We start from the raw sequence: 12,376 nt of genomic DNA, 5'->3' as shown, positions 1-12,376 counted from the left end.
GTGTTCTGCTCAACCCAGTAAATCACCAACACAGTGCCTGTCCAAAACGCCACCCCCTTCCTCTCTACCTTCCCTCTGTCCTTTCAGCTCCACTCGCAAAGGTGCAGACATTCACTCCGAGACAATCACACAGACAGACACACACACACACACAGAGACACACACACAGAGACACACACACAGAGACACACACACAGAGACACACACAGAGACACACACAGAGCGAGCGAAGGTGGCCCTACTGTGAAGGAAGATGAAGATTTATGTGTCCCAGCCACACGCATAGCGAGTGAACAGCACAGGTTCCCTGATGCGGTAGAATAGGTGAGTGTGGGTGTTTAGTAACAATGTTCCACAGTTTAACCAAAGACAATACAGTATGAAGATGGGCAGAAACTGCCTCTCCAATAGAAATCCCTGATCATACTTTTGGTATTTATTATTAGGATCCCCATTAGCCGCTGCAAAAGCACACGTGCAGGCGATGTCGTTGGCTAGCTAAGCTCACGTGCAGGTGATGTCGTTGGCTAGCTAAGCACACGTGCAGGCGATGTCGTTGGCTAGCTAAGCTCACGTGCAGGCCGTAAAATCAAAAGGCAAAGTTTTTTTTAAATGAAAATGTCAACGTGTGGGTTTGTCACTTTCACGAGGTTGGCAGTAATAACATGCTCGACTATTTAAAGACGTCGTCTCCAATCTAGGTTGTGACTGTAGATTTCAAGATCAAATGAACAACTAAAAAGGAAACATTTTTCACTTCTTTCATTGACTTCTCAAACCCCCTGCCTGGTCAGTTTGGTCCGTTTTGCAAGCATTCCCAGAAGTCTCACGATGTTTAGAAACTCGGGTGGTTTAAACACTGCAAACTGGGCGGCTAAAACTGCACAGTCAGACTGCGACTGCAGCAGAGCCAACAGGTCCCTACTGCGAAGGGATTTGGCCCGTGTCTGCGCGCGTCCAGACCTACGCACGCCTGTATGTGTGTAGGCATCCGTTGTTAAACGAAACACACACACAGAGGCAATACACTTCCATTGTCATTGAGACATGGGAATATGAAATATGACCTCACAAATGGTAGCCAAGTGGATTGTGTACGCATGGAGAAGAAGAAAGGGAAGGTAGGAGACCCTCATTTCTGCCTTGAATGTCAATTAGCTTGAGGAATGTCCCCAGGAAAGCTTGCTATCATTATTTGTATGTTAATTATTTCACTAATTGCATTCAACCTGCATCTGTCGAAGCTTTGTGCGCGGAGGCACTGAGGAATGAACCCCAGAAGTGTTGGCCCTCAGGACACAGGCAGATAAGGGATGTTTAGATATGAATTAACCAACGACAGAAGGCACAGTATCTCACATTTGTTTTGGTGCCATCGTGCCCTATCATATGGGACATACTGAGAGAAACTCCCCTGAAACTGCTTTTAATAAGCTCGGTCATTGTAAATGTCAATTGTTTCGTGTTAAAGACAATACAATTAAGTAAAATCCCTCATGAATTTGTCTCTCTTTCTCTCTCTCTCTCTACACATGCCTGTGGGCACCTACAGTCTAAGGAGACAAAACACAACTGAAATTACTATACCTCCCTACTGTACCTATTATTAACATTGACAACATTATAGCCAAAGGAGAACAACTAGACAACCAGCAATGTGGTCACTCACATTCCTGGAGGAAGGGGGGGTGAGTAAGAGTGGCCGGAACCCTGAGGGTCCACTTAAGCTAATTAATGGCTTTTGGGGGAGCTCTAAGCAGTCTTCCATTAGACAAATGAGCAGGAGGGAGCTTTCACGTGGGGAGTAATGGCCACCCCACCGTAATCACTCTTTTATTCTAATCAGGATTTCTTTAATGAACACGCAATCGCTTGTGCTCAGGAAACAGAATAGCTGTATTCAATTAAAATAACTGATCTAAAAGCTATAGGAGGAGCAGGACAATAGGGCTGAGATCAGGTAAGAGAGCAGGGCTATTCATGAACCCGCTTTTCTTGGAAATCTTTGAAGTCAAATTTGTCTTAGTCAACCGCTTGATGTTGTGTAATTTGCATATGCTAAATTGAGATGCTTTATCAAAAATCAGCCATTCGGCAGACCTATGATATTTCTTGTTTGGGCATTGGGCAAGGTCAAGAGAGAGAACTGTATATGCACGAACCAAGGTTTGGACATCAGCCATTTTGTGCCATGATCCAAACATGCTAATCCAATCATGTTAACTGTGGAGTGTGAATATTGCATAGGCATAGCCAGGGCACTTCTGGCATGTCTTAAATCATGAGACTCTTGGCACATCTTGGCAGATATGGCAGAGCACCAGGTGTCAGCGCAGAGATTCCCAGAGGATATTGTCGCTCCTATGGGTCACAAAACAAGGGTTACGCTATAAGTTACGCTGGTGACGTCAAATCCCAAAAATATAGTAAAAGCTTACAGGTTGAATAATGGAGTTTTGGTTTTTGGGAGTTAAAAAAAAAATGATTGCAACATGTGTAGTTTGATATCTGCGGTGCTTTTTCCTCCACTGTTAAAATGTTGTCCCAAAACTCCAAAGTAAAAACCCCCAAACATTTAAAGTTCACAGGATCAAGAAGGTCTAGGCTATGTTCAGACTGGAGGGAAAACGCTAGCTGGTACTCTGTGGTGCTTGATACAGTATCTGGCACAGCACTGTGATATGTACTAGAGGAAGCTAAGAGCCATAGACTATACTATGCCATGGCACATTAAGAACTAGAATCGAATCGCTAAAGGACGCAAAAGGTACGTGACACAGGATTAAATGGGAGGCTTACTTGAGGGTGTAAAAGCCAGAAAATAGTGCTATATTTGGAGTCATTTAGTAGATATATAGGGTGTGGAGATTAATTTCTCAGCTGAGTCATCATATTACATGCGCTGCAAGTGGGGTTCCATCGCTCTGTGCCTTTGAGGAAATTGTTATTTGGGGTTTTTGCTAATAGATTTAAAAATCGTTGACGCTTCATATCAAGGGTTCTAGCTTTGAGGAATGGAGTACGCTGCTTAAAAATGGTTTGTAGGGGGATCAAAGACATGTTTGCTTTCTTTTTTTGGCAAATTAAAGTAATAAGGTGTTCTATAGTGTAAGGTTTAGCCGAACATAACTTTTTGGGACACAGTAAAACTGGTCAATGCTCTGGTAACATACCTTTGACCTTCATCCATACCTCAGAAAACATGTATCCCTCCCTAGCCCGCTTTCCACCAAACACGGTAGTCTCTAAGTGCTAAATCAGGACAAGTATACCCTCCACCCCATTGGTCTAATGCCACCACAACTCTGCAGTGACAATTTACAGTGCCTTGCGAAAGTATTCGGCCCCCTTGGACTTTGCGACCTTTTGCCACATTTCAGGCTTCAAACATAAAGATATAAAACTGTATTTTTTGTGAAGAATCAACAACAAGTGGGACACAATCATGAAGTGGAACGACATTTATTGGATATTTCAAACTTTTTTAACAAATCAAAAAACTGAAAAATTGGGCGTGCAAAATTATTCAGCCCCTTTACTTTCAGTGCAGCAAACTCTCTCCAGAAGTTCAGTGAGGATCTCTGAATGATCCAATGTTGACCTAAATGACTAATGATGATAAATACAATCCACCTGTGTGTAATCAAGTCTCCGTATAAATGCACCTGCACTGTGATAGTCTCAGAGGTCCGTTAAAAGCGCAGAGAGCATCATGAAGAACAAGGAACACACCAGGCAGGTCCGAGATACTGTTGTGAAGAAGTTTAAAGCCGGATTTGGATACAAAAAGATTTCCCAAGCTTTAAACATCCGAAGGAGCACTGTGCAAGCGATAATATTGAAATGGAAGGAGTATCAGACCACTGCAAATCTACCAAGACCTGGCCATCCCTCTAAACTTTCAGCTCATACAAGGAGAAGACTGATCAGAGATGCAGCCAAGAGGCCCATAATCACTCTGGATGAACTGCAGAGATCTACAGCTGAGGTGGGAGACTCTGTCCATAGGACAACAATCAGTCGTATATTGCACAAATCTGGCCTTTATGGAAGAGTGGCAAGAAGAAAGCCATTTCTTAAAGATATCCATAAAAAGTGTCGTTTAAAGTTTGCCACAAGCCACCTGGGAGACACACCAAACATGTGGAAGAAGGTGCTCTGGTCAGATGAAACCAAAATTGAACTTTTCGGCAACAATGCAAAACGTTATGTTTGGCGTAAAAGCAACACAGCTCATCACCCTGAACACACCATCCCCACTGTCAAACATGGTGGTGGCAGCATCATGGTTTGGGCCTGCTTTTCTTCAGCAGGGACAGGGAAGATGGTTAAAATTGATGGGAAGATGGATGGAGCCAAATACAGGACAATTCTGGAAGAAAACCATCTACAATGGAATGGTTCAAAAATAAACATATCCAGGTGTTAGAATGGCCAAGTCAAAGTCCAGACCTGAATCCAATCGAGAATCTGTGGAAAGAACTGAAAACTGCTGTTCACAAATGCTCTCCATCCAACCTCACTGAGCTCGAGCTGTTTTGCAAGGAGGAATGGGAAAAAAATTCAGTCTCTCAATGTGCAAAACTGATAGAGACATACCCCAAGCGACTTACAGCTGTAATCGCAGCAAAAGGTGGCGCTACAAAGTATTAACTTAAGGGGGCTGAATAATTTTGCACGCCCAATTTTTCAGTTTTTGATTTGTTAAAAAAGTTAAAAAGAAATTAAAAGAAATATCCAATAAATGTCGTTCCACTTCATGATTGTGTCCCACTTGTTGTTGATTCTTCACAAAAAATACAGTTTTATATCTTTATGTTTGAAGCCTGAAATGCGGCAAAAGGTCGCAAAGTTCAAGGGGGCCGAATACTTTCGCAAGGCACTGTAACTGAGGGGAAATACCTTCACATGGCAACAGTTCATCTGCCCTTCTGGGCTCAAGGTGGGGGACTTATAGCACTTTACAGGGGGGTTCTGATCTGGTTTAATCCACAGACTGATGTAGACCCTCCCTGACAACTGGACTGAGCAGCTCAAGCTTATATCTCCCCCTTTACCAAGTACAGCCCTGCCCAGGGAGCCAGAACTGTCAGCTTAACCCCTTCTTCTACCAGACCTCCACCATTAAAGACTTTTAGATCTCAACCCACCATGTGCTTTAAAAAGTTCTGAGCAAAAACATGGAGACTATGGGTGGTTGATGGCTTCCTCTGGTAAGACATATACTTTAACCACATAGGAATGGTAAATTGATAAGGAAGTATGAGGCGGCACACCGGAAACAACTTGACTACTTGTGGTTAAACCCATGCAAGCTTTTAATAAGTGTAATGTCCTCTGACTCCTCAGACTGAGAATCCCCCAATTCTCCAAAGCCCCTTCTCACAGGTGAGGTCACATGACATGGTAAAAGTCTTGTTGCCATGGACGCCAGGCTCTCCCAGACATGACCCTTTACCTCAATTACACTTCCAACCCATCTAAACAAGTAATTTGTTAGAGAAACAATGAAGAATTATTTTTTGTTGCATTTTCACCAAACACTCCTTTCTGAGTCAGCCACAACTTACCAACTTATCACTCAAAAGGATATCTTTCAAAAGTCTACAAACCCCTGTAAACACGCTACAAACACACAACAAACCCCTGTAAAACAGAAGGATGCGCGTAATGCGCACAAAGACGAAAGAAAAGAGTTGTGGACTGACATTTGAAGAATCACAAGCAACAACCATAAGGTTAATGATTTCTTCCATCTCCACTGAGTAATGGTCAAAATGGATGTCTAAGGGAGAAGGAGTATTAGACCCATCTTCCCCTGAATAAAGTTCAAAAAGCTTAGAAGTGTTTCTCCATTTCCTTGTGAGCATCAAGTCACCCAAACTATGCAGCACATGCCTCTCCCTCTCATCCTCCCTTCCCCCCCAACTCACTCCATCTTCCCTAGACCCTGCTAAGTCAGATTAGGGCAGAGTGGGTGGGACTAACGTTTCACCCCCCATGTTTCTGATGGCTATGACTAGTCTGAAAATGTCAACAAAGCGCAAACCACCCCCTTAACCCCCACTCCCTGCTTGTACATTACGAGAGCAATGTGCCGAACAGAAAGGGAGGAGATGATATCGACAGGTCAAAGGTCAAAGCATTTGAACTAACTGCCCATCCCTCGGGGGGAACGATGGGCCCCTCTCATTGAAGCCACGGAGGTTCAAGGCCTGCCGCGGTACTGCAGGCATTGTTAGCAGAAAACAGGATCCCCTATTATAGTGAATCGATCCTGGTCGATCTACGTGTAAACAAATACACATTTTGATGACAATCATGGTACCAATAATTGCATCTAACAAACCAGATGTATGTCCTTGAACCAATTATTTAAAAATTGCACAAACTCTGCATGTTATGTCTCCATGAGACACCATCTTTAAGCGATTTAAATATGGCTGCAATGCGCTGTTGAGGTTTCACGTAGGAATGAATGGTTTCACGTGATCGATGGCTTTGTCCATTCATATATACAGTCATTGGTACCCCCAATCCCCACCTTCCCCTGTCAGTCTCTAAGCTGTGATAAAGGCATGTTCTTGATTATGTTTGTCCCTATAAAAATGCAACTGCTGCACAAAAGCTAGCACTATAATGGCCTATAGATAGGGCACTTAATGTATTCAATTTCAGGTATTCAATTTCATTAATACTTATACCTAAAATATAAAATATCAAAAGTTTGTGAATGGAGGTACAGTAGAACAGACAATTTCGCTTTGTCCCGAGTTTTGGTTCAAATGATGTAGAGTATCTGAGGTAAATCTGAAATTCACTGAAGAAATCCTCGGACATCTTGAAATGAGCAGTCCATCCAAATCCCATTTGGAAAGTAATACACAGGGAGAAAGGAACATTTTGTGCTAATAACTGTAAAATAGGCAGCAGCGATTGACAGTAATTGCTCCAGATGGTAATAGCTCCACAGCATAAAGCCACAATGCTTCAGCCCTTTCATCTGTGAGAGGAAATTAGGAAATGGAGCATTACCTGAGGAGCTGCTGGATAAGAGAACATCTATAAAATGCCACAAGTAATGGGTCTAAAAGACATCTAGTTAGGCATGTTAGATTCACAGGAATCCGTTTAAAAGGATCCCTGTGACTTTGGTTCTTATGTTATTTGACAATTATCATAAAGTGTACAGCAATTAGGCCTACCTTCTACAATTTGTACATTCTGAATAATCCGAATTCCACCCAAAAGGATTGCAGTTCCATTTGATTTCAGTCACTTTTTGATTTGAATGAAATGTTCTATTCATCATTTGTCCATGGTAGAAGTAGTCAAAGTCACTTTTTGTACCTGAATGTCAAAACATTTAGGAGATAGAGGTGCTCAAAGTTGAGCCATTTTGCACACCCCAGTCTACCATGAGACATCCATGTCTCCATCACTGGAAAAGAGAAACGGTTGAGTTGGACATCATTTAAAAGCCCCCAGGCAGGATTGTCAAAAGTACTGTATTTAATCATTTCTTTAAAAAAAGTTTTGTAATAAAAATGTAATTGTTTAACCTTTAATGTAAATTATCGAAAAACATGTCAACTCTGATAATTTTTCATTTTTGCATATGTTGTAGCTTTTTGCCATTATTTGCCATAAACTGAGATGTTTGTGTTGTGCCCGCCATCGGTTGAGACAGAGCATGCTATTGAATACAGGATGGGTGTCATGTTTTGGCTGATAAATGTACTCGCTTTCAAATGGTAGCACAAAGATGGTTGGAGGTCCACACATCAGAGATTGTTGACGAACGGGAATAATCAGTTGTATTAAATGATACTGTCAAACTTAAAATAGGAAACCTATTGAAATCATAGAAATGTAGATAATATAATAGACATTCGATGGTGGGTGGACCAGCAGCCATTTTGTGGTAGTAACTGGAAGTGAAAATTTCAATTAAATTAAAATGTCAATGATGTACCAGCTAAATCACAGTGGTCTGAAGGGATATGTTCATTCTATGAATGTCTATTATATTTCTGATTGAAATGTCTCAACCGATGGCGGGTACAACACCTCAGATTATGTCAAATATGCAAAAATATGCAACATATGCAAAACATTTTTTGTTTTTGTTTACGCGTTTATATAATTGACATTAAAAGGATAAAAAATATATATTTTTTCAAGAAATTATTACAAAGTTTGACAACCCTGTTAAACAATCTCAAACTCAACAATGTATCTTTTCCAGTGATGAAGACATGGTCTCATGGTAGGGTGGGGTATGCTAAATAAGTCAACTCTGAGCAACTCTCTCGCATAAATGTTTTGGCATTCAGGTCCAAAAATTCACTTTCTGACCACTTCTAACATGGGCAAATACGTATAGAACGTTTTTTCAAATCTAAAAGGGGTTCGGTCAAAAGATGATTGAAATGGAACGACCCGTAACAGATTTAGAACAGTTTACGGTTGCAATATGGGAATTGTTACTTGACTTGATGTGACCACACACCGCACCTGAGAGGTACTTCACCTGGCTAACACGGTTCACATCAGTCGAAATCCCCCACAGCCTAAACGGCTAACGTGCAGAAAAATGTGATCTGAAATGTGATGCCCTAGATAAGCGGCCCTGCTCAACCAACAAATGTTGCTGGATGTGTTCCATGCGGTCACTCAAACAGGTCAGAGCCTTTCCCGTGGTGTCCTTGTGGCGCCCTGAGGCAACCTCGGAGACGCAGCACATCTTCAACCCAATAACAGGAGAAAGAGAGGCTTGTTGAGACAAGCATTTTTATCAAAACACACGTTATTGGGTGGCCGCATCAAACAAATTGGCCAGCTTCGCACTGGGACTCATTAATCTGGCTGTCACAGGACACATTTGTACAAAGAAACCCAGAGGCCTCTGGTCCACTAAGCCGCAAGTCTCCATTTGTAGGCCTATTCTTTAGGCATCTCCTCAGATTTCCATCACATTAGCGTTCTCTCGGTCATTCTCCATAACTTTAAAATAATCTGTTAGTAACACATAAAGAGGAGGACAAAGAATCACTCTTACCTCAGCTTCTGAATCATCCAACAAAGGCGGTGGGATTCGATGAGCCAAACCGGTACAGAGTGAACATCCAGACCAGGAGATTGAGTAGAAATCCAAATCAGAACAAGATTCTGAATGGTTCCGAGATGGAGGTGGTGTGGGCTGAATTCTTCCTTCCAACTGGCTGAGTACCTGTGGGGAACAAAAGTTTAAAAAAGAGACCGAGCAAATTAGAGAGAGGTCTTGAGCATGCCAAGAGGCGACACATCCACATTAATCCTTATCCAAACTCATTAAGAGGTTTTCAGTAGCCCTGTTCGAGAGGAGTCAGATTCCTCCGAGGTTGTTTATTTCAGAGAACAGTAGCGGTCAGCTTTACCATCATCCTACTAAAAAGCCCGACTCCTTCAGGAACCACAGCCCAAATAAACACAGCTCAGAGGTGGGAAATTCTGCCACTGAATGGAGTCCCTGTCTTGTTTTATTTCCATCAGTTCAGCACTTCATTGATTGCATAGGTCAGTTGCAAAGATGTAGGCGAAGGAGTTCCTATATTGAGAGTAGCTTCCCCAGGAGCACAGCTACACTATATATACACAAATGTATGTGGACACCCCGTCAAATTTCAGACACACCCATTGCTAAAATTGAGCACACCGCCATGCAATCTCCATAGCCAAACATTGTCAGTAGAATGACCCTACTGAAGAGCTCAGTGACTTTCAATGCAGCACAGTCATAGGATGCCACCTTTCCAACAAGTCCGTTTGTCAAATTTCTGCCCTGCTAGAGCTGGCCGGTCAACAGTAAGTGCTGTTATTGTGAAGCTGAAATGTCTAGGAGCAACTACAGTTCGGCCGCAAAGTGGTAGGCAACACAAGCTCGCAGAACGGGACCGCAGAGTGCTGAAGCACACAGCGTGTAAAAATAGTCTGTTCTCAGTTGCAACACTCACTACAAAGTTCCAAATTGCCTCTGGAAGCAACGTCAGCACAAGAACTATTCGTCGGGACCTTAATGAAATGGGTTTCCATGGCCGAGCAGCCCCACACAAGCCTAACATTACAACACTGCCCCTTGCGCAAGGTGAAGTGTTGTAAATCTCGCTGAAATTGGACTGCGGAGCAGTGGAAACGCATTCTCTGGAGTGATGAATCACACTTCACCATCTGGCAGTCCAACTGACAAATTTGGGTTTGGCGGAAGCCAGGAGAATGCTACCTGCCCTCATGCATAGTGCCCACTGTAAAGTTTGGTGGAGGAGGAAAAATGGTCTGGGGCTGTTTTTCATGGTTTGGACTAGGCCCCCTAGTTCCAGTGAAGGGACATCTTAATGTTACAGCATACAATGACATTCTAGATGATTCTGTGCTTCCAACTTTGTGGCAACAGTTTGGGGAAGGCCCTTTCCTGTTTCAGCATGACAATGTCCCCATGCACAAAGCGAGGTCCATACAGAAATGGTTTGTCGAGATTGGTTTGGAAGAACTTGACTGGCATGCACAGAGCCCTGACCTGAACCCCATCGGACACCTTTGGGATAAATTGGAATGCCGACTGTTAGCCAGGACTAATCGCCCAACATCAGTGCCCAACCTCACTAATGCTCTTGTGGCTGAATGGAAGCAAGTTCCAACATCTAGTGGAAAGCCTTCCCAGATGAGTGGGGGCTGTTATAGCAGCAAAGGGGGGGACCCAACTCCATAATAATGCCCATGATTTTGGAATGAGATGTTTGAAGAGCAGGCGTCCACATACTTTTGGTAATGTATATATCAGCCCAAAAATGCAGAACATGTCTCTATGTTCTGAAGAGAACGAGGGGAAATTTGGGCAATTAGCAGGTCTGTGTCTTTTGGATCGGTTGCGTTTGTGCTGGAATCCAACCAACTAGTTGTCTTTCCTAAGTGAACCAGATCCATTTTATACAGCATGGGCCTCTTTTTCCTCGCTAAACCGCCACTAGTTAACATAATATATACAGAAACGGAGGCCTCTTTCCACGTGCGGCCCGGGCCAAGTCTAACGCAGCTAACTGCCATCTGGATTCAGAGGGGGGCAGGAGCGTCCTCGTTTGAAGTTCCAGAGGCCTTTCAATGTGTCGTGGCGTTTGCCCTCTCCCTGACAGAAACACGCTGCCTTTCCCGTCGACTTCCTGATTGTGTTTAGCACAGGCTTTCAGCACAGCTGCTTGGGATGATTCCCTCCCCCCCTCTCCCCCCTCGCTCCCTTGAACACACTTACTGAGCGCAAGAGGAAATTATTTCCCAAGCAGGGCACCCCAGCCAGACTCGGATATCAGGCGGTTGGCCCCAACGCACGGCTGTTAAGAGTTGAAGCCAGCCAATATGTCATGGTCTGGGGGAGTTTGGTACAAAGAGGAAATGTTGGGAAGGACATTCTGAACACATTGGGTGGCACTGATAGTGTCATCAGTGTTCAGGGTGGACCCATGATTCAGATAACTGGCCCTTTTAGGGAGTCTATACGTCAGGCCTTTGAAAATTAGCCCACAGGTTGGTATGTGATCTAAAATGGAAAGCTGCTGGAAAGTTCTTTGTGGGGGCCGAAATGCATCCTCTGAAATTGGAAAATGCCACCGCCGGAGGAATCAAAGTGGTAGAGTACAGAGAGAGATTTAAAAAATAATACTGTATTTGTGCTGAGGAGGGTGAGGGCAGCTGAACATGTGCTCCCTGAATAGTTTATTTGGCAACCTGTGCCCCAAGACACAAACCAGAGCCTTTGGGCTCAGCTGAGATTTATCAAAACCCTGCCCTCGTGTTCTGTGCTAACAGTTGAGCTAACCTCAACCTCTAAAACTGGGGGAGGGTTGAGGTTAAGGGGAGACACAGAAAACCTTTAGCAGGAGAAATGAGCTATTGTCATGACTTTAAGAATCCTATTTCCACCAAGTCCTTGTTTTTCCCCTTTAATCTGTTCCTAGGTCAATTTAAATCCTTTTCCCCCAAAAAACATTCCTCCTCTGTCATGGCTTTTTACTTTGTTAGGAGGTGGTTTTGTGTTTCCCTCCAAAAGTAGCTTGCCCGTCAACAAAGGACCTGTCATTGGGAATTAGCCTGGGGCAGGACGTTTCTAGTTTAACTGAATCCGGCACTTGTTCTGGGTCCTAAGTGTGTCCATTGTGGCTCAGATCAGTACAGAAAACAAGAAAATATGATTATCTCGAAACCCGACCCCTCCTCCCTCGCTATACGATCAAAGCATGTTTTGCTGTAGGCTGACTGGGCAGGAGGTCAGCCAAGCGGGTCCGGCGTTTAAGAGCATTTCATATCTGGGTCGTGACCGAATTGCCTACACATAACACTAGGACCA

General features: G+C 43.4%; 1 protein-coding gene across 3 annotated transcripts in view; it reads right to left on the bottom strand.

Annotated features, from left to right (window-relative positions):
- LOC112264750 (semaphorin-6D) overlaps window positions 1-12,376 on the bottom strand; it is a 101,944-nt gene that overhangs the window by 75,289 nt on the left and 14,279 nt on the right. For all 3 annotated transcript variants that reach the window (XM_024441548.2, XM_024441547.2, XM_024441551.2), the window contains exon 2: window positions 9,062-9,232. The gene's annotated coding sequence lies outside the window, so the exon portion shown is untranslated. The remainder of the gene's footprint in view (window positions 1-9,061; window positions 9,233-12,376) is intronic.

Source organism: Oncorhynchus tshawytscha, linkage group LG13, assembly GCF_018296145.1.
Source record: "Oncorhynchus tshawytscha isolate Ot180627B linkage group LG13, Otsh_v2.0, whole genome shotgun sequence".
Taxonomy (NCBI): domain Eukaryota; kingdom Metazoa; phylum Chordata; class Actinopteri; order Salmoniformes; family Salmonidae; genus Oncorhynchus; species Oncorhynchus tshawytscha.
This window is presented reverse-complemented; position numbering and strand designations above follow the sequence as displayed.